The sequence below is a fragment of the Coregonus lavaretus genome, assembly GCF_964263955.1.
Source record: "Coregonus lavaretus genome assembly, chromosome: 15".
In the NCBI taxonomy this organism is placed as follows: Eukaryota; Metazoa; Chordata; class Actinopteri; order Salmoniformes; family Salmonidae; genus Coregonus; species Coregonus lavaretus.
In genome coordinates, this window is record NC_140002.1 from 41,478,658 (window position 1) to 41,501,741 (window position 23,084).

The 23,084-nt window shown below is 42.1% G+C and overlaps 1 pseudogene across 1 annotated transcript; it reads right to left on the reverse strand.

Annotated features, from left to right (window-relative positions):
* Positions 1 to 9,943: 9,943 nt before the first annotated feature.
* LOC311143064 lies at positions 9,944 to 18,595 on the reverse strand (annotated as a pseudogene). Its single transcript, XR_014615543.1, has 20 exons — positions 18,504 to 18,595; positions 17,664 to 18,220; positions 17,479 to 17,540; positions 17,297 to 17,335; positions 17,011 to 17,192; positions 16,769 to 16,885; positions 16,204 to 16,329; positions 15,956 to 16,120; positions 15,602 to 15,726; positions 14,961 to 15,516; positions 12,782 to 12,875; positions 12,620 to 12,639; positions 12,363 to 12,491; positions 12,033 to 12,155; positions 11,743 to 11,871; positions 11,527 to 11,654; positions 11,134 to 11,248; positions 10,719 to 10,872; positions 10,458 to 10,579; positions 9,944 to 10,112 (listed from the first exon to the last, which is right to left on the reverse strand). The product of XR_014615543.1 is annotated as an uncharacterized misc_RNA (transcript).
* Between the last annotated feature and the right edge of the window lie 4,489 nt (positions 18,596 to 23,084).

The window sequence follows — 23,084 nt, forward strand, 5'->3', positions numbered from 1 at the left end:
TATCCAATTGCCATCCCGCCACTCTCTCTTCTGTTATTTTATGGTTCAAATCATATATATTATTACCAAATTATAATCTTCTTCACACTTTTCACAGTATTATAAATTACCCTCAATTTAGTAAAATAAACTATCTTAAAGTCCTCTTTTCATGCCTTTAGAATTTACTAGTGTGGATGATTAATTAACACCAGAAAGTTAAAACAGAGTTCAGAGGGCATTGAAATCATTCAACAAACTGTTCCATCCCATAGTATACTAAACATTACCATTATTCTAAATATTTCATAAATGTTAGTTATCCCAAGTGTTCATTAAGTCCTCATGACATTCATTCTCATAAGAAATCATATATATACCCCAAACTCAGCCAAAACCTAAAAAACTCCATAAAATTCACTGTGTGTGCTCCTCTAAGACCTATCACCCTTGACCTGCTGAAAACCCAATTTGAAAAACAACAACCACAAATAGCCAGGCCTCACTTAATTTGGTAGCTCACTTTTATGACCTAAATACTGCCTAACTTCACTACTGCTCCCCCTAGCCCTGGGCAACATTCCAATGAGATGAGCTAATCTCTTTCTCCTGGTTATAATCTAAAGATGGTAGTACACACAAAACATGATACAGATATCCCCAGTCTTAACCCATCAATAATTGTTTTATCAATCTAATTCCTCATAACTAATCCATAAAACCACTCAAAATTCCTCGAGTATACAATGATTATTTAATTGATTACCCTAACTCTGCTACATGTGATCTCATCTCAAATGATCCATTATCAATTATTTGTTCAACCCCCTAGGAAAATCTGTCTCCCCTTCTATTGTTCCTGTCCCCCCTGTAAATCTCATACTTCACTTTTTAGCCAATACAATCACGGTTACATCAAAAGTAATGCAATTTCTATATTAGGGTGTAAGGTAAATTATTCCTGTTTTCTTTTTTCAGCTAAACGTTTTATATCCCTCAATTAATAGTATTTTCTCCCTAATATATCTTCATTGTCACGATCGTTATAGGAACCGGACCAAGGCGCAGCGTGATAGGCGTACATCTTTTAATGAGTACTTTACACAATAACAAAACAACAAAATGATACGTGAAGTCCTGAGGTTAACACAACACAAACCTTAACTGAACAAGATCCCACAATAAACTAGTGCCAAAAGGCTGCCTAAGTATGGTCCCCAATCAGAGACAACGAGCTACAGCTGTCTCTGATTGGGAACCACCCTGGCCAACATAGATCAACACGATCTAGAAACAAAAACATAGAAAACAAAACATAGAAAATCCACACCCTGGCTCAACATATAAGAGTCCCCAGAGCCAGGGCGTGACAGTACCCCCCCCCCCCCCCAAAGGCGCGGACTGCGACCGCGCCAACCAAACACAAGAGGGTAGGGGCCGGGTGGGCATTCCGCCTCGGAGGCGGATCCGGCTCCGGGCGTGACCACCACACTCTCTCTACCCCCCCGTTGCGCCCCTGGTCTGGTCTGGCCCCGCTGGCCGGAGCTGGACTTAACACCGGTGGAGCGGATTGCTCTGGCTCCGGCGTGGAGCAGCTGACCGGTGCCAGACCAGGCACCGGTGGAACAGGCACGGACCGTGCCGGACTGACGACGCGCACCACTGGCTTGGTGCGGGGAGCAGGAACGGGCTGGACCGGGCTGACGGCGCGCACCATTGGCTTGGTGCGGGGAGCAGGAACGGGCCGGACCGGGCTGACGACGCGCACCACTGGCTTGGTGCGGGGAGCAGGAACGGACCGGACCGGGCTGATGACGCGCACCACTGGCTTGGTGCGGGGAGCAGGAACGGGCCGTACCGGGCTGACGACGCGCACCACTGGCTTGGTGCGGGGAGCAGGAACGGGCCGGACCGGGCTGACGATGCGCACCACTCGCTTGGTGCGGGGAGCAGGAACGGGCCGGACCGGACTGACGACGCGCACCATTGGCTTGGTGCGGGGAGCAGGAACGGGCCGGACCGGGCTGGCGACGCGCACTACTGGCTTGGTGCGGGGAGCAGGAACGGGCCGGACCGGGCTGACGACGCGCACCACTGGCTTGGTGCGGGGAGCAGGAACGGGCCGGACCGGACTGACGACGCTCACCATTGGCTTGGTGCGGGGAGCAGGAACGGGCCTGACCGGGCTGGCGACGCGCACCACTGGCTTGGTGCGGGGAGCAGGAACGGGCCGGACCGGGCTGACGACGCGCACCACTGGCTTGGTGCGGGGAGCAGGAACGGACCGGACCGGGCTGACGACGTGCACCACTGGCTTGGTGCGGGGAGCAGGAACGGGCCGGACCGGGCTGACGACGCGCACCACTGGCTTGGTGCAGGGAGCAGGAACGGGCCGGACCGGACTGACGACGCGCACCATTGCCTTGGTGCGGGGAGCAGGAACGGGCCGGACCGGGCTGGCGACGCGCACCACTGGCTTGGTGCAGGGAGCAGGAACGGGCCGGACCGGGCTGACGACGCGCACCACTGGCTTGGTGCGGGGAGCAGGAACAGGCCGGACCGGGCTGGCGACGCGCACCACAGGCTTAGTGCGGGGAGCAGGAACGGGCCTGACCGTTCTGGGAACACACACCACTGGCCTTGTGCGGGAATCAGGAACGGGCCGGACCGGACTGGTGACACACACCACTTGCTTGGTGTGAGGAGCGGGACTGGGTTTCCTCATAAACCTCCGCTCCCTCTGCTGCCTACTCAGTTCCTCTCGCCGTGCCTCCACACTATCCTTCTCCCTCGTGACCAGTGACCCCCGTAACCTGGCGGCCTCCTCTGCCAACCTGCTGAACCGCTCTATCGCGGCCTCCCGCTGCCTCGTCGTCCACGGCGTGAGCCCCCCCCTAAAAATGTTTTGGGCTTGTCTCTCCCCCGTGCTCATGGCCTCCATCCCTCTTGCCAGACTCTCACTCATCTCCTCCCAGGTCCATCCTCTCTCCTCGTCACGCTGCTTGATCCAGTCGAGGTGGGATCTTCTGTCACGATCGTTATAGGAACCGGACCAAGGCACAGCGTGATAGGCGTACATCTTTTAATGAGTACTTTACACAATAACAAAACAACAAAACGATACGTGAAGTCCTGAGGTTAACACAACACAAACCTTAACGGAACAAGATCCCACAATAAACTAGTGCCAAAAGGCTGCCTAAGTATGGTCCCCAATCAGAGACAACGAGCTACAGCTGTCTCTGATTGGGAACCACCCTGGCCAACATAGATCAACACGATCTAGAAACAAAAACATAGAAAACAAAACATAGAAAATCCACACCCCGGCTCAACATATAAGAGTCCCCAGAGCCAGGGCGTGACATTCATACTCTTCTGCTTTCCCTAAATTAGATTTAATCCCTTGCCTTTCCTCTACTATCCTTCTATCATTGCTCGATCAATGATAATAACTGTAATAACTATTCATAATAATTGTAATAACTATTACACATTATAGTTTGCCTTTTTTCTGATAATGTTATAATTGTAGCCTATTCCATCACTTTAGTTTAAAATATGTTTGTTTATGTAACAAATCTAGAACCCACCACAGGCTGGCGCTATTCCCCCAGCACAACAGCCAATGCCACTTGCTTCCCCGTAACGAAAATAAATTATCGTTCTAAAATGTATTTTCCCGCTAACCCATTTCAGTTCGCTCTTCAATTTCTTTAACTGTTCTCTCTGATTAGGCCCTAATTAATAAAACAAATACTTGCTATCGTTGATAAGCATACATTTAATGATGTTCCTAACATTTGAACTATCTCTCACCCTCCCCTTGCTCCTTCGGGGAAAGCGCATGGGGACCTTGTAACATATTTTCATAGACCTTTCTAGAATACTTCTACTTAAGCTATCTAATTCAACCTTTCACATTTCTCAATCCACATAGTAATCTAGGTATATAGCCCCAATGCGAAAGCTTTACCCACTGTCCCTACCTGTGTTCGAACCAGGAACCCTCTACATACATCGCCAGTCACTCCACACCATCTGCGATTCTCTTAAAGCAACTACTTCCAGTTCATAGAGCAAGTGACGTCACCAAATGAAAATCGCACTTGCTTTCACCTCAGCAAAAAACTCTCTCCCTTTACCCATTCCCTATTGAATAAGTGAGTTTTTCTATTTAACCCCAAAACACGCTACAAATTGTCCATTCAACATTACCAAACTATATACTCAGTAGCATCCAGTCACCACCCACACCAGCCGTTGAATTCACTCATACACACAGACTTCACCTCATGCCACAGAAATGCCAAATAAACCATAATAGTTCAATGGAGCCCCCTATTGGCTCTCCACTATCTATACATTTCTTCCATAACCACATTAGTTATGGTCTGATTACCCATTAAACCTTATCACATGATCAAACAACGGCACAACCTTAAACTCATATGGGGCGTCAGTAACCAATAGTGCCGCGCCAACAACCGAGAGGTCGCCGGTTCCAATCCCCGAGCCGACCAGGCGAAAAATCTGCCGATGTGCCCCTGAGCAAGGCACTCAAACCCAATCGCTCCTGCAAGTCGCTCTGGACAAGAGCGTCTGCCAAATTACCAAAAATGCAAATGTAAATATTCTCTACTTTCTCACCCATGACGTACGTCTACGTTCGGGTGAGCAAGTTCATACGTATATATCGTCAGAAACCCACAGGCACCCCTCAAACAATCACCCTGTGGTGTTCCCAGCCAACTCCCAGTCTTTCCTGGCTCCAAAAGCCACACTTTTGCTGTCTCCAGCCCCTCCCCTCGCAACTCTCTCTTTCCGTGTCCAGTGGGAACAGGCTTTTTGAGGAGCTGTTTTTCGTTTTAGTGTTTCCAATATTCTGCCGTTATTTAAAGTACTTTAGTCTATTTATTTAAATCAAATTATTCCCACCTAATTAGTTAAAGTCGGTGCATATTTATATTTCAACGATAAACCGAATTATTTCAGTCTAATTGTTTAACCAGTATTTTGCAGGGTCAAACATCAAACGTTAAATCAAATAATTAACCAAAAAGCCTCAACCCAAGCACCTAAAACCAGTATTATGCTATGTCAAACATCAAACGCCACAGTTCAATCATATCAGCTCAAACGTTTCAGTTCAGTCACACTAGCCATTCATCACTTTAGCTTTATGTTCCCAATTGTTATTAACGGGTTATACGGTTTAAGCAACCACAAACCCAACAGTTATCCCCAAATTATACAGTTTGGACAGCCACAGACGTCTTTGATTCCCAATTAGTTTTCTATCAAGGTATACAGGTTTGTCATTCACACTCTCATGCATACGACAACACTCGCACTGTCTAACTTTTAAAGTACCTCCTATGAGCCTCAGTCATAGCTCGCACTGTCTAATCTATTTTAAAGTACCTCCTATGAGCCTCTAGTCATAGCTCACACTGTCTAATCTATTTTAAAGTACCTCCTATGAGCCTCAGTCATAGCTCGCACTGTCTAATCTATTTTAAAGTACCTCCTATGAGCCTCAGTCATAGCTCGCACTCCCATGGGTTTAACCATCACAATTATCAAACATTTTCATAGTATATTATGAAATCGAAGTAGTATACTGTAATCGTTATTTATAGTACAATAGCGTTCACTTACATCAAACAGGTGCTTCACAAAATTAATTTGGATAAAGCCAATGTGCAGAACTTTAGTTACATAACAATAGGTGTCTGCTTACCTGTTTTTAGAAGCCCGGGCACTTTGTGAAACACACCGTTCGACGACAGCGATGTCCAATGGGCTGGGTGAATTCCAGCGAAGTTCCGCTACCAGATCACAGTCGGAGGTCACCAATTGTTAGAAATTGCGTAATTCAAATCTGGTATTGGAATAAGAGAAAACATAATCAAGAGATATTCAATCCAAGCTAAATTTATTATATGCAAAATGTATGTATGATAAGTATGTTGGTTCGTATACGGGCTCACTGAAATACCACGCAGGGCAGACAGAGAACTGATCCATTGTTACAGGTTCTTCTTCAAATACTCTGACAGAGATATTTCCCACTCCCTGCTGGCCAATCAGAGTAGAGACTGAGCGTGGTTTAGACTTACTCAGCCAATCCGTTGGCGCACCGGCTGGTCCCAGTCCCTTGGCGCTCCACTGTTGCACACTGTTGCCAGGCATAAGTTGTTATCATAACAACCTGTAGAGTCAGCGCCCATAGACACCGTTCCACTGTACTCTAAGTACCTACGTTCAAGGACGGTTCACAGACAACGGTTCACAGACAACAAAGAGGCAGTGTTCGTATCTGTAAGAAATACAAGTCTTATCTGTAAGAAATACAAGTCTTATCTCATCCTACCCCCTAACGTTCCTCACATGAATCACAGCTTGTTATGTGAAACAATTCATATCAGTACAGTATAAACCTTCTATGTTTAATCACCAATGCATTCCTTCTAAGCTATTCATCCCTCCAGTTATGAGAAAATAGATCCCCACATTGGGGTATTCGGGTATGAATCACATTCACCCCCCTTTTCTACACTGTAAGCATATGAATGGGTTTCAGCAATACCTATTTTCTCCTTGGAAGTCTCAACATCCATTATCTCAGCAACAGTTTGGTTTTGTCCTGACTACTTGCTGCTAGCTATGAAGACGTTAGCTAATGTTAGCTAAACACGCAGAAACTTTTCGATAGTTAGCTTGTTCGTTGGAAATCGTCAAAAAAAATGTAATCAATGGCTTGAATAATTTCAAAATAGCTACATTGTATGGCTATATATATTTTTTCTTGTTGCAACTGCAGCCTAAAATTATAAACTTCGTGAGAAAACCCTAAAATTGTTCCTCATCTAGGAATGTTACGCCCTATCATGCCTCCATCTTGGATCACTTTTACATTTTAGTCATTTAGCAGACGCTCTTATCCAGAGTGACTTAAAGTTAGTGAGTGCATACATTTTCATACTGTGGTGGATAATTAATAGAATTTCGTCACATTTTATTGTAGCCTGATGCAAAATGCAATGTGTTCCCCAGTTCAAAATTACTATATATTATTATTACTAAATCTAACAATTTTGTTTTGTACAGCTTCCATCGCTCCTCAAAGAAGCGATGTGGGTAAGCATCAGTCACCTATCTTACTCAATTTAATTTCCTAATTCCTATTGTGCATACAGTATTGTGAATGGCAGATGTAATTCTTACGTTCACAATGCATGAGACACAGTTGAGTTTAGTACATCTGAGCAGATTGAAATTGACCTATTCCTTTTCCCCTTAATTTCCATTATTTTGTATTAACTAGCCGACGGTGAATAGGTGCATTGTGAATAACATAAAAAAAAAACATGTTAAAATAGGTTAACAAGGATACATTTATCCTCATTATTGGAAAAGTGACCACATGCCTGAACTAATGATATATGATAGGCTTATGTGTTTTCTATAGGTTGAAATGAAAACTTTGTGGCAAGGCTCAGCCAACCCCCCAAAAAGGTGATGGGGACCCTCTTTAGCCGAGAGACCATGGCAAAATCTTATGAGGCAAAACCTCAAAATCCGCATTAAAAACAATAAGTACATTTACCCACCAGAGATGTTTCCATCAAATTGATTTGTTGTGGAAAAAAACCGTACGTGATGACCTATAATAACTTTTGCGGTTACATTTCCATGTATAGAATAAAAAATAAAAGTAAATGGGTTTCTATCGCATTTTTAACTCTAGGTTACTGATCGTTTTGCCACAAAAAAATAGCATTTTATAGCAAATGTGCCCACTCTGGTGTTTGTACATGTGCTCTAGCCAACAACTCACAGATTCCGGGCTTGAATGACGGGCCGTCAAAAACAAACAACTAGAAATATGTGTACTGTTTTAATAAAAAAAAAATCCACCACCATTTTGGATTTTCTGACAATTTAGGATGTCTTGGGGGTGGTTAATGGTGTTTTATTAAAGTACACATTCTCCCTTTTTTTTCTTTTTTCTTTGACTGCCCGCCATTAAAGCTAGTTAAGGAGGGAAATTATGCCTTTGCAGCCTGAATGGAGGATGCTTTATGTACGAGCCAGTCCACGGGGGACAGGAGTTTATTACCTGCTGGGCACATCAATCCTAGATGATAGTGCAGATTTCTATAGTAATTACTAGAATATTCTTGTAATAAAATACTAAATAGCCTTGGTTTCTCAAATGACTGCCTCGCCTGGTTCACCAACTACTTCTCAGATAGAGTTCAATGTGTCAAATCGGAGGGCCTGTTGTCTGGACCTATGGCAGTCTCTATGGGGGTGCCACAGGGTTCAATTCTTGGGCCTACTCTTTTCTCTGTGTATATCAATGATGTCGCTCTTGCTGCTGGTGACTCTCGGATCCACCTCTACGCAGACGACACCATTTTGTATACATCTGGCCCTTCATTGGACACTGTGTTAACAAACCTCCAAACGAGCTTCATTGCCATACAACACTCCTTCAGTAGCCTCCAACTGCTCTTAAACACTAGTAAAACTAAATGCATGCTCTTCAATCGAACGCTGCTGGCACCCGCCCACCCGACTAGAATCACTGCTCTCGACGGGTCTGACCTAAAGTATGTGGACAACTACAAATACCTAGGTGTCTGGTTAGACTGTAAACTCTCCTTCCAGACTCACATTAAGCATCTCCAATCCAAAGTTAAATCTAGAATTGGCTTCCTATTTCGCAACAAAGCTTCCTTCACTCATGCTGCCAAACATGCCCTTGTAAAACTGACTATCCTACCGATCCTTGACTTCGGCGATGTCATTTACAAAATAGCCTCCAACACTCTTCTCAGCAAATTGGATGTAGTCTATCACAGTGCCATCCGTTTTGTCACCAAAGCCCCATATACTACCCACCACTGTGACCTGTACGCTCTTGTTGGCTGGTCCTCACTACATATTCGTCGCCAAACCCACTGGCTCCAGGCCATCTATAAATCACTGCTAGGCAAATCCCTGCCTTATCTTAGCTCATTGGTCACCATAGCAACACCCATCCATAGTATGCGCTCCAGCAGGTATATCTCACTGGTCATCCCCAAAGCCAACACCTCCTTTGGCCGCCATTCCTTCCAGTTCTCTGCTGCCAATGACTGGAACGAACTGCAAAAATCTCTGAAACTGGAGACTTATCTCCCTCACTAACTTTAAGCATCAGTTGTCAGAGCACCTTACCGATCACTGCACCTGTACACAGCCCATCTGAAATTAGCCCACCCAACTACCTCATCCCCATATTGTTATTTTGCTCATTTGCACCCCAGTATCTCTATTTGCACATCATCTCTTGCACATCTATCATTCCAGTGTTAATACTAATTGTAATTATTTTGCACTATGGCCTATTTGTTGCCTTACCTCCATAACTTACTACATTTGCACACACTGTATATATATTTTCTGTTGTATTTTTTGACTTTGTTTTACCCCATATGTAACTCTGTTGTTTTTATCGCACTGCTTTGCTTTATCTTGGCCAGGTCGCAGTTGTAAATGAGAACTTGTTCTCAACTGGCTTACCTGGTTAAATAAAGGTGAGAAAAAAAAATCACAATTGTGTAAAATAATCTTATAGGATTACTATAGACTTTTCTGCATATTGTGCATTACAGTTTAACCAAAAGACTGCTGTCACAGTCAAGCACCAGATGGTTCTCTGGGTAATGGCAAATTCTGGGATGTAGTTCTAGTCGATCCTGTGCACATGTCCTTGTCATTGATAAATGACAGTTGATCATTGACAAACAACCATAGGCCTCTGTCAAATATGTTAAGGTCAGTAGGTTCAGAGTAAATGTTAGCCATAAGAGGTGACAAAAGTCATTTCCAGAAGTCAAACATTTGTTTATTCAATAAGAGGCAACTATATCCAGGTACTATTCATAACCACAGAATGGGACTACATGAATTAATTTGAAATGGGTTACACAATGTTGTCAACAGTAACAGAAAAGACTGGAATGTTAAAAACAAACTGGACAGAAATGTTTATACTAAAACGGCCTTCCTCTGGGAAGACTACAGGTGGACGACAATCCTCTCAATCAGCCGAGGTCTGTATCTTTATCCATCTTTCTCTGAAAAAATAAAATAAAATCAGTGTACATTGTCAATCCATTATATACGGTATGTTAACCCATAACCAAGAACACCAGCTAAAACAGATCCCCTAAAAAGTCCCATATCTTTCCATTTGGTTGAGATTCCACAAGCATAGGTGATACTAGCTTAAATAAACAAGGTTTCCCTTGACAGTGATCAATATTCTACACATTTATTGTTAAGAATTAACATTTGACAGTGAAACCTGAGAAATGTTGAGAATGTATTCTGGCCTCCAAGGTCAACTACACTTTCTTACAAATACGCCACACCACAAAGTATGATTCCTAAGACTGACTCTTGTCATAGTTGATAATAACCTTAAGGTTCAGGTAATGTTCCTCACTGCTACAGTGGACTGATTTGGCTGTTTTCTCATTGGTGTAGAAAATGTTGCACAGCTTGCAGAATAATCCAGTCCTTGGTACCAGATAGTCTAACCCTGCAAGTAAAAGGACAGAAAGAAAACATGTTTGTTCTCAAAATATGGCACTAAAAGTTATTTATTAGATCCTTGTCACCCCTGATAATAAAAAAAGGCAGCCACACAAACAGAAGTCTGTTTTTCTCCAGCCTCTTACCAACAGGGTTGTCAGGTTGATAAGGACCCAGAGGTTCCTCCTGCTTCTCCTCCTCCTCCTCCTCTCCCTCTGGGATAGCTTCCACACCACTGGCTTCCTCACCCTCAGGGTCCCCACAGACCCCCTCACTGTCAGACACAGGGCTCTGGACATCCTGGCCATACAAACACAATCATGTCTATCACTCATTTGTTCTAATTAGCCTGAGAGACCAACACCAAGACATATCTTCACTCTTCTCTGTGTGAAGTGCATTGACTGATTACTTCTTGACTAACCGGTAACTGTAAAAGGATTGTTCACGAACATGCCTAAATTAAATACGTAAATATTGAGCTAGCATTTAACTAACAAGGCAATCTTGCACCTTGTTTAAATTAAGGAAACAAAAACATAGCAAATAACCATGTTTCACCTCTGGACAGGGGCTTTTGGCTGACTGGCCATTGGTCTTTTCATCTCCATGGTGATCTCTTGATCTTCTGTTTTTCTGACCGGCCAACCACAGCTCATATTTGACTGGTGGCTTCCTGTATCAGAAGAGCAGAATACAATGTCATGCAGAACTATATCATGAACGTGTACTTAGATACAACCCTCATACAGTCCAGGTTAACCATAGATCACAACATTCTTTATCAGATAATTTTATTGGCTGTATATTCTTCCAATTGATTCCAATCAATTTAACTGTCAGTGGACATGGACTGGATAGGATACTAGCATTCTTCAAATTCCATTTTGTCTAACTATAATTTCCATCATCTACTCTACTGCATATTCTTAGTGGTCATTGAAAATTATTTACCAGTATATTAGTGAGTCTCCCTTTTTGCACAAACTGACCCTTAACAGGGTGCCGTAAAACTTCTGTGGACGTTTGAAGTACTTGACCATTTTCTGAGCGGCTTCCACACTCTCCAACTGGATATAACACTGAAAGAAGGGAAAAAAATCCATGTGAGAGTCCGTTATCAATAGAAAAACAAACTCCCCCCTAAAAAATGGGCCGGTGAAACTTTACCTTTCCATGATGCCAGTTCAAATTATAGCCAGTGATTTTCCCGAAAGGCTGGGCAAGTCGTAACAGAGAGACGTCCGAGTACTTCTGGAGTGGAAGCATACAAATGTAGATGGATCTCCCACTAGGACTCTACATTGACAGAAACAAAGTCACATTACACATAGTATGCATCTTTGTGTTACAAATATTGACTATGCTAGTGTGTAGGTGAGTTTATAACTAAATTCTCTCATCAGATGCATAATGTGTACACCATAGATACTACACCATTTAGCAGACACCAAACCCACCTCCAACTTTTTCTGTGAAAAGCACATGCTAACACTGACACGTTTCCGCAACAACTGTCCTTTGCCTTTGTAGAATTTCACCATTTCACGAACTTCCTCTGTAGTATCAAGCTCTAACCATGCCTGAAAATATAGAAAATTCTCAACGTCATACAAACTAGGACAGCAAACGCTTGCACAAATCAGGGGTTGAGTAAATAAACTCCTCCCTGCAAAAATGCGTGAATGTCAAATTGTTATTCACCACTGTTGCTATGACAACATTAGTGCCATACAAAATACACTGATCCGCAATTAACATATCTGCAAGTAACATAATTATGAACATACCTCCTGTCTGAGGAAGGATATGGAATGGTGGACAACTTTCACGTTTGCTCGCTCTGCCAGTTTCAATAGGGCCACCTCCACGTTTCCATAGCCCTTTCTAATTGGGCTAATATGGACAACTTTTCCATCCTGTAGAAAACAATTTTACTGAGCAACCTACTATCAATAATGTTGGATAAAACAACTTTTCTACACTTTTGACACATTCCAACTGCACGTTTCTAAATTAACAATGTCTTTTTTGGAGGAATACCAACCCATGAAGCATCCTTTGACTCTGCAAATAAAAACAAAAGTAATTATTACTATAAATTATGATCTGCAGATTATTTTCTTAATGTGTTATCCACACAGGCTAAACAACCATAATTATGTCCATTGCTGCCAAGTAAGAACTTTTTGCATCATTCATCGCTTACCCAGCGATGTGTACCCTCCAGTATTGTTGTCGAGTTCATCCAATGTAACAAAATCATCCATATTCTCTGGGAAATCCATGTCATCCATATTGTCCTGTTGGAAATAAGTCCAAAACATCAATAAGTTAAAGAATTCAAGAGTTTCAAGTTCCACAGTGCTGCACCAGAACCATATCGAATCTCATAAATATTTTGGAGGTTGCAATAGGAAACTGTCAAAAGCAGCTCAAACAATTAACATAAAAGTATGCAAAACTGTATTCAATAGTCTTGAACTATGATATAGATCCGTCTCAAAGCTAGGAAGTGAACTCTGTGGCTGCACTATTACAAATGACATTGACAGCTTAAATATCCTATGTTATTCAAACCTCTTGGTCAGTCCAGGTTAACCATGATAGGGCTGAACAGATAGGCATGTCTACTGATCCATACATCTACAATGTTTGGCTGACTTGAGTGCTTAAGCACCTGTTCTGGATTAATACCGACAGTCTAGGTTTTCTGGAAACAATTGGAGCTTGTACAGAGATGGATCTATCACCTTTGATATTCAACCATGGAATATAAAGGAGACCCTTCAAAGCTTATCTCCATCTGATTTGTAGGGCACTCATAAAACTGATGGAAGTAATAACCCCTGAGCACATCATATAGCCTACATACAGTGCCTTCAGAAAGTATTCACACCCCTAGACTTTTTCCACATTTTGTGGTGTTACAGCTGGAATTTAAAATGGATTACATTTAGATTGTGTGTCACTGGCCTACACACAATACCCCATGTCAAAGTGGAAATATACTTTTAGACGTTTTTATATTAATTAAAAATGAAAAGTTATGTCTTGAGTCCAAAAAGTATTCAACCCTTTCGTTATGGCAAGCCTAATTAAGTTCAGGAGTAGAAATGTGCTTAACAAGTCACATAAATTGCATGGACGCAATAAGTGTGTAACATGATTTTTGAATGACTACCCCATCTCTGTACCCCACACATACAATTATCTGTAAGGTCCCTCAGTTGAGCAGTGAATTTCAAAACACAAAGACCAGGGAGGTCTTCCAATGCCTCGCAAATAAGGGCACCAATTGGTAGAAAAAAACAAAAAAACAAACAGACATTGAATATCCCTTTGAGCATGCTGAAGTTATTAATTACACTTTGGATAGTATATCAATATACCCAGTCACTACAAAGATGCAAGCATCCTTCCTAACTCAGTTGCCGGAGAGGAAGGAAACCGCTCAGGGATTTCACCATGAGTCCAATCTGACTTTAAAGCAGTTAAGGAGTTGAATGGCTGTGATAGAAAACTCAGCTGTAATCGCTGCCAAAGGTGATTCTAACACGTATTGACTCAGGGGTGTGAATACTTATATGAATTAGATATCTGTATTTCATTTCTCAATAAATTTGCAAACATTTCTAAAAACATGTTTTCACTTTGTCATAATGGGTATTGTGTGTAGATGGGTGAGAAAATCAATATAATCCATTTTTTATTCAGGCTGTAAAACAACAATGTGGAATAAGTCAAGGGGTATGAATACTTTCAGAAGGCACTGTACATAGTGTGCTATGGTACCAAGCAAACTCAATATTCCAACAATCCATGACTCAAACCAGCCATTGCTGACATGAGTCACAGAAAACATCTTGACTGTTTGTCTAGACCAGGGTTGCCCAACCCTGTTTCTGGAGCGCTACCCTCCTGTAGGTTTTTTCGCTCCAACTCCAGGTGTTACTAACCTGATTAATCTTATCAACCTGCTAATTATTAGAATCAGGTGTGCTAGATTAGGGTTGGAGCAAAAACCTACAGGACTGTAGCTCTCCAGGAACAGGGTTGGCCAGTCCTGACTCTAGATTGACGAGGTTCAACCTGAAGTGTCAGATCAATTTTATTTGCCACTGAAACCTCAGCCAGATTTCAATGGTTCTAGGCAGAAGATGGCCACATCTGTTTCAACTGATCAGTGGAGGATCTCAACCAAACTACATTCTCAGGAATGCTCCCAGAACTTCAACCAAGTTGAAGAGTTGAAGCACACATGCTTTAAGAACCCATTGCTAGGAACCCACATCTTGGTTACTTTACAAAATTATTTTCAATTCGGGGAACAATAAGCTTTTCTTTTTTGGTTCCGGTCACAAATATGAATGACAAGAATTTCTTACATCTTCATGAAAGCTCTCCTGTTCCATCATGTTCTCCATTGAGACATCAGCATCACACAGAGCTGGATCATCGGCAGCCTTTATGTCAGAATCCTCCAAGGTATCGTCTGCCAACAGTTCTGAGATTTCGGGTTCCCCCTTATCTTTAGAATCAGCCACCAGAGAGGCACTTTTGGAAGGCGCAGGGTCTTTACTATTAACACCAGCACCAGCTCCAACCTCGTCATCTAACAAGCTTTTTTGTTCAGCTTCCACCTGGATGCCCTCTTCGTCTAGATCTTTGTTTTCCAAATCAATGTCCTCTTCCTTGACCACCTCCTCCTTGACCTCCTCCTCAATATCCTTGATCTCTTCCTGCTTGACCACTTCCTTGACCTCCTCTGAGGTGCTTTGTTGATCTTCTCCTTGTTCTGTCACTTTCTCAGCAGGTTGTTTGACTGTACTGGGTTTTTCTTTGTTCGTGGAGTTTGAGGTCTTGCTGGTCTCCTCTCTCTTGTGTCTGCTGCGGCCTTTACTAGCATCTGCTCTTCTGGATGTGGTGGAGTCAGGACTTTCTCTACAAGGCAAAAACCATTGCGGTAAACTTCCCTGACAAACTTCCTGATGAGTCCCATAGTCCCAATTGAAGGACTCTTACTTACCTCAGGCGCTTCAGTGACGATGACAAGATTACTTGGACATTCTTTCCATTGACCTTTAGGGGGTTGGCGTGGTAGTACTTCACCATAATGTCAGCATCCTTCCAATGTACCATCTCAATCAGGGCCTGCAGATGAATAAGGGAGAATTCATTAGACAAAGCTTGAGAAGGTGCTGCATAATGGAGGTTTTGGTGTTGAATTGATCTATTCTAGTCATACAATCCCATGCTATTCTGAATTTAAAATAGATCAACTGCATTGTTATTGTTTTAATCATTGTTTTCTATTTGAAATCACCAGAGATTTGCAGAAATTGATTGATCACACATCAATTCCATATTGCTCGAACCTTACCTGATCGCTTGAAAATGTTGAATGCCGCACATCCCCAAACATCTTGGCGAGATCGAGAATCTCTGGTTCTCTTTCCTTCCCAGGAGGTAGGCGGGAAAAACAAACCACTGTATTGGTAACTTGTTTGTTCTGACGTTTTTCTGGTGGTTCATCCAACCTTGGCGGCTAAAGGAAAAAACAAGCTCATACTGGGATCTCTGTGATTAAGAATACAGAACCTCAAACTTTTAAGAGGCAGATGCACTTACATGTATACTGCACACCATAGGTGACAGGTACAGAATCAACTTATTTCCCTTCACGAACGCTTGCTTTTCACTGAAGTGATTCACCATATTGACTGCCTCTTTGTGCGAACCAAACTCCAGGAAGCCCTGTAACAAAAATACAACAGTGAATCATCCAATAGACATTCAACTACGGATGTAACTTTTTTTTAGCGAGAGAATGTTAAAGCTGCAATATGTAACTTTTTGGGCGACCCAACCAAATTCACATAGAAATTAGTTGTAGATCTCTGTCATTCTCATTGAAAGCAAGTCTAAGAAGCGGTATATCTGTTCTATGTGGCTATTTCTATGCTTAAGTTTAATCTTTTACTTTCGGTTTTGTACACAAGCATCAAACAGCTGAAAATACAATATTTTTGGTTATTGAAAATATATTTCACAGCGGTTTAGATGGTACAACTATCTACAATATACTTGCTTGTTTTGTCAAAAACTTATTAAAATTATTGCAACCAGGAAATGGCAGAGGGATTTCTGCATTGTGCATCTTTAAGAGTTTTTCTTATCAATTTGTGTGACTTACCTTGCAGGGGAACACCAGATGTTTTACAACTGTGCCGAATGGCTTAGCCAAAGTCATCAAGTCTTCAACACCAACAGTGCCAAGGGGAAATTTTGTGACCACCACCTTCGTGCCAGCCTAAAGCAAAATATAAAAATCACACATTCAAGCATGCAGCTTTAAGCAAATAAATTCCATCATAAGAAGTTAATGATCAATGCTCTATTTATAAGAAAACATTGCCACAAAAGGGACATCATTACCTTGGGCTTCAAATGGTGTCTTTCTGGTTCTAACCAGACTTGGATCAAACTTTGATTTTGGAATGGGACTCGGGTTATCACCTCGTACGCGGTCTGAGCTATGTTGTCTCTTGTAAGGCATAGCAGGACGTGACGTTTTTCTGGGCGTTGAAATAGCATCTCTACTTGGGATGGAGTTGGACCTGGAAGATAACGTAAACAGTGCTAAGTAAGAAGAGGAACGGCTAATGGTTTTACATCATGACATGGCTGTTTTCAACTTAAAGCTGAATTTCATGCCCCTCACATTTCTTTCCGGGTATCATGTCTTTTCCAATCTGGATATCTGTAAAAAAAGAAGAAAAAAAAGAAAACAGAAACGAAAGAAACGATTTTGAATAAAACCACGTAATAGGAAATATCTCAATAGATTTTGTGACCTGTATCAGTCCATTTTCTAAATGTTTTACTTTGCATGGAAACGCTTACAGACGCAAGAGTTCTTGACAGCCCTCCACATGGCGGAATCCATTGAGATGATCCTTCCATGTCTGTGAAAAAAGCAAACTCATATTAAGCTAAATGAATGCCATCATGGAAGGTTAAGTGTTCTGATGAAAATTATATAGATATACAGTCCAACAGCAAGAGTATTGAAATATAACAAAGCTTACCTTAGTAGAATTCAACATGCAGAAGCATAGAGAGCATGTGTGTGGGTAAATCTTGGGCACAACTCCATGAAAATCATCCACTTGATAGGAGAAAGGAAACCTTTGCTGGCTGTCGGATGTTTTTTCCCTTGAGGACCTAGTGTGATGGGAATCTCTCCTTGCCTCAGTCCGCTCTGGTCGACTGTGAATCTCCACTCTCCTATAGTCAGTGTCACAATGGCTGTTGGACTGGCGAGGGACTGTAGGGGGACTGTCCCGTTTGCTGCGGTCTCCATCATCTATATCCTCCTGCCGGGTGTCTCTGTTTGGGGAGGCCTCTCCCTGTCCCTCTTGCTTGGCTCGTTTGGCCTTCAGTTGCATTATCAGATAAGGCAAAGTCTCCACACTGATCTCGTTCTCTGGAATCTGGGCCAGAGCATCCACGTCTTCTGGAGAGAGCCCCAGAGTGGCATATAAATTCATAGTGCTCATCGCTCCATCACCAGATCCTTGGTGTGCAGAGCTGTGACCCTCACTGTCCTCCATCCTCAAACCTCCAGGGCATAGAGAAGTTTATTCTGAAATTGGGGGGGAAATGGTGTTCAGTCATTTCAACTGTAACTAAAGCAGAGTTTCCCAAACTCGGTCCTTGGGACCCCAAAGAGTGCATGTTTTGGTTATTATCAAAACGTTATGCTTAGTTGATTATTTGAATCAGCTGTGTAGTGCTACAGCAAAAACCAAAATGTGCACCGAGTTTGGAAAACCCTGAACAAAAGCCTATGAACATGTCTAGCTAAATCAATGGTTGGCTAAAAAAAGTGTAGGACCTACAGAGCCTTGGGAAGAAAGTATCCTTACCACGACTGTGAAACTGAATTTCAATCATTCAATGGTTAGTTAGTCTTCATTTCCTGTGAGTAATCATGTCAATTGATGTCCCTAACGGAAATAAAAATACGTATCAGTAGCTAGTTACATTGGAGGGGCCTTCTGCACAACAGCCAGTTGTTGTTAAGTAGCTAGCTATGCATCTTTAGCTCTGCAAAACGAAGCCCAATATATTCTCACCCCGATTAAAAAATATTAGCTATCAAGCAAGTACCATGTAACTAAATTATAACGTTACTGCATTAATGGCATTATTTTTAGCTAGTTGCACGCACCGCTGGAGAATACTGCCTAGCCTCCAAAGCCAGGAAGCTAGCTAGCAAGAAGCTAACCATAGCTTTCTAGTAAATACAGCAAGATATCAGAGTTTCGGGTTGAATGTTTATGGATACAGTTCAACTACTACATGGAATTTCGTAACATTTGGTGGCAACAGTCTGGCCAAAGATATTTATAACTAATCCATTTTACGTTACCAGCGTCTGGTCAGCGACATTAAGAAAGTAGCTCCTTACCTTGTTCAAAATAAAAGTCCCTCACGTAATTACACTAACGTATTTATTCATGATATATGAAAAATAATTGTTTAAACATATTCTATGATTCAAATTTAAGTGACATTTGTATTAAATGTGGGTTAAAAAAAATCCCCAAAGTTCAATAAATGCCCCCAATGCAATACACTGTATATGAAACACATATTGGCATATAGAGAAATAAGTATCCTATGTGGGGTTGGGAATACTCAGTGGCGTCTGTAGAATCTACATATGGTGTTATTTCATTGGCGACTCTGGTCTAAATACAAAGCAACACTTTCTACTCTAGCAGAGTGGAATTTACCTTCTACATAGTTGCATTATTTTCCAGAGAACGCATTTGGAGCAAAAAATCTGTTAATTTGCTGTTAGAAATGTGTTCAACATCCACTAAAGTAGTGTTAGAAATTGCGTAATTCAAATCTGGTATTGGAATAAGAATCAAGAGATCTTCAATCCAAGCTAAATTTATTATATGCAAAATGTATGTATGATAAGTATGATGGTTCGTATACGGCTCACTGAAATACCACGCAGGGCAGACAGAGAACTGATCCATTGTTACAGGTTCTTCCTCAAATACTCTGACAGAGAGAGAGAGTTCCCACCTCTCTGCTGGCCAATCAGAATAGAGACTGAGCGTGGTTTAGACTTACTCAGCCAATCCGTTGGCGCACGGGCTGGTCCCAACCCCTTGGCGCTCCATTTGTTGCACTCTGTTGCCAGGCATAAGTTTATCATAACAACCTGTGGAGTTAGCACTTTTTTTTGCAGTACCCATGTCCTTGGACAGTTCACAGATGGAAGTTTACATACACTAAGTTGACTGTGTCTTTAAACAGCTTGGAAAATTTCAGAAAATGATGTCATGGCTTTAGAAACTTCTGATAGGCTAATTGTCAACATTTGAGTCAATTTGAGGTGTACCTGTGGATGTATTTCAAGGCCTACCTTCAAACTCAGTGCCTCTTTGCTTGACATCATGGGAAAATAAAAAGAAATCAGCCAAGACCGCCACAAGTCTTTTTCATCCTTGGGAGCAATTTCCAAACGCCTGAAGGTACCACATTCATCTGTACAAACAATAGTACGCAAGTATAAACACCATGGGACCACGCAGCCGTCATACCGCTCAGGAAGGAGACGCGTTCTGTCTCCTAGAGATGAAGGTACTTTGGTGCAAAAAGTGCTAATCAATCCCAGAACGACCTTGTGAAGATGCTGGAGGAAACAGGTACAAAAGTATCTATATCCACAGTAAAACGAGTCCTATATCGACATAACCTGAAAGGCCGCTCAGCAAGGAAGAAGCCACTGCTCCAAAACCGCAATAAAAAAGCCAGACTACGGTTTGCAACTGCACATGGGGACAAAGATCGTATTTTTTGGAGAAATGTCCTTTGGTCTGATGACACAAAAATAGAACTGTTTGGCCATAATGAACATCGTTATGTTTGGAGGAAAAAGGGGGTGCTTGCAAGCCAAAGAACACCATCCCATCCGTGAAGCACGGGGGTGGCAGCATCATGCTGTGGGGGTGCTTTCCTGCAGGAGGGACTGGTGCACTTCACAAAATAGATGGCATCATGAGGAAGGAAAATGATGTGGATATATTGAAGCAACATCTCAAGACATCAGTCAGGAAGTTAAAGCTTGGTAGCAAATGGGTCTTCCAAATGGACAATGACCCCAAGCATACTTCCAAAGTTGTGGCAAAATGGCTTAAGGACAACAAAGTCAAGGTATTGGAGTGGCCATCACAAAGCCCTGACCTCAATCCTATAGAACATTTGTGGCAGAACTGAAAAAGCGTGTGCGAGCAAGGAGGCCTATAAACCTGACTCAGTTACACCAGCTCTGTCAGGAGGAATGGGCCAAAATTCACCCAACCTATTGAGGGAAGCTTGTGGAAGGCTACCTGAAACGTTTGACCCAAGTTAAACAATTTAAAGGCAATGCTACCAAATACTAATTGAGTGTATGTAAACTTCTGACCCACTGGGAATGTGATGAAAGAAATAAAAGCTGAAATAAATAATTCTCTCTACTATTATGCTGACATTTCACATTCTTAAAATAAAGTGGTGATTCTAAATGACCTAAAACAGGGAATTTTTACTAGGATTAAATGTCAGGAATTGTGAAAAACTGAGTTTAAATGTATTTGGCTAAGGTGTATGTAAACTTCCGACTTCAACTGTACCAACGGTTGTCGGAGAGGGATTGTCCTTCCCAACTCGTGACATTAGTGAAAGTTCTCTAGACGACTATACATGCCAGCTGCAGACTGATATTATAAGGTCCAGTGCGTGGTCTTCTTCTTCTCGTGTAGAGGTTGAGAGTTTCAGAGTTTCACCATTTCAAACGTATGGACTACTGTCTCATGTTTTCTGGTCTAACCATTTTGTAACGTTTAGCTCACGCTTCACGTCTGCTGGTCTGTAGCGTGTCAACCATTTTAAGCCGTGGGGCTTCCTGGTCTGTAGCGGTTAAACCATTTTGCTATATTCAGCTCGCGCTGCATGTCCGGCTGGTCTAATGTTAATTTGTTTTTCATGGCTTTTTATGCTCGGGTAAAAAGGGGCGTTCCATCACGCCGACCCAATGTCTGTGCTTACTTGGGCGTGGTTACTGACTGGCAAAAGTTTATATGAAAAACTATTATCTCATTTAAAAGGCTAAAATCACATTGCTATCTTCACAAACGTATTCTCATACTTAATCATATATTTTATACAACATTTAGATGCAAACCTGATAACTGAAATGTGTACACTTCCAGAGATAGTTATTTAGTAATACCATCCTTAATGACATCATGTCACGCCCTGACCTATATAACTATTGTTTGTTGAGTCAGGGTGTGGAAATCTATGTTAGATATTCTATGTTTATATTCTAGTGTCCTATTTCTTTGTCTGGCCGGGTATGATTCCCAATCAGAGGCAGCTGTCGCTCATTGTCTCTGATTGGGGATCATACTTAGGTAGCCCATTGCCTACTGTGTATTGTGGGATCTTGTTCCTGTTAGGCTTGTATGTGTATAGCCCTTTGGACTTCACGTTACGTTGTTTCTTGCTTTGTTGTATGTTTATTGAGGTAATAAACATGTACGCTTTTCACGCTGCACCTTGGTCCGACCCATCTCTCAATGTTCGTGACACATCACAAAACAATAAACAATATGACATGATTATTCTTTAGATCCCCACCAACCATTCCAACCACTTAGATGTCAGAAATAACGTTCCAATGTCCAATCTTTTGGAGAAAAAGGTTTTGGCGGCAATCTGTCCCTGTAACACATAGACATTCAGATTACCAATACCAAGGACCAACAAGGAGTCGTTTGTTGCAAATCATTTAGGAAAGGTGCGAGGGGTCATAAAACCCCCCACATCAATCAATCCTGTGTTCATAAAAATGACCACAGGAGAGAGAGAGATCTGTAGACTGTTGCTTCCCTTTATTCTGATCTTGGGCTTCTCACATGGGACCATCACATGAGAGTCATGACAAAGGCCAATGCCTTTAAGGACCATGAACCAAAACCTCAACTGTCCCACACGATTCTCTGCCATCTGCAGTAAGACCAAGTTAAAAATGTTTCATTTTTAGTTTAAAGATATCAGTGTTTTCTGCATGCAGGGTCACCAACAACAAAATGTAGCCTACACAGATGCATTTCAACATACAAATAGCAGGCAGACCTGTCAACATTGGGAAATGTTTTTGAGTAACAGTGTAACCCCCATGCTCGTTCTCCACCATTATGATACTCTATAGCTAGGTTTCCATCCAATTGGCGACAGATTTCCAAGCAAATATTCAAAGATCTGCATAAAAACATGCGCATTTACACATCTGAGATGTATTTCCATCAAATTGATTTGTTGCGGATAAAAAGCTGTGCGTGATAACGTAGTGCACATAAAAATAACTTTTGCGGTTACATTTCCATGTACCGAATAAAAAATAAAAGTTAATTGGTTTCCGTCGCATTTTTAACTCT